This window comes from Pteropus vampyrus, unplaced genomic scaffold (genome assembly GCF_000151845.1).
Source record: "Pteropus vampyrus isolate Shadow unplaced genomic scaffold, Pvam_2.0 Scaffold312, whole genome shotgun sequence".
Taxonomy (NCBI): Eukaryota; Metazoa; Chordata; class Mammalia; order Chiroptera; family Pteropodidae; genus Pteropus; species Pteropus vampyrus.
The window spans coordinates 79,519-80,182 of NW_011889093.1; positions in this window are offsets into that span (position 1 = coordinate 79,519).

Genomic DNA, 664 nt, shown 5'->3' on the forward strand with positions numbered 1-664 from the left:
ACAGCACTCTCCAGCAGGGAGCTGACGTGGGGTTCGCGGTGCTGCACCCCAAGTCCGGCGTCCCACGCCGCCGAGCCGAGGCGAGTGCCATGAGCTTCCTGAGGTCGCACGTCCCTCCCGGACATGGGCTGGGAGTCCTGACTCCTCAGGACGTCTGAGACCCCAATCCTGTCGCCGGGGGTGGGGGTGGGGGGGGACAGCTGCTACGTCTGGCTCGACCTCCTAGTCTTTTCAGGAAGGGATGAGACACACATGCAAACGTGGAAGTGTGTCACAAAAGCATTTTAGCCTGGAAGTATTTTAAATAACAGCCTAAAAATATGAAAAACCAAAAAGAAATTAAAGTCTGAGAATTTTTCCTTTCCATATACTATTAACATGACTGCTGTTGTGGTTTGTCCCCCAAAAAAGATGTATGGAAGCCCCAAACCTGTGAATGTGATCAAGACGTGATCTCGATGTAGCTACAAATGTACTCGCGATGACAACCCAACGGGACGAGCGTGGGCCCTACACCCAGTGCGTCTCCTGTCCTCACAGGAGGACACGCACACGCCGAAGGCCACGTGATGATGGGGACAGAGGCTGGAGGGGTGCGTCTACACGCCAAGGATCACCAAGGGTCTCGGCAACACCGGAAGCTGGACAGAGGCCTAGGACGGAT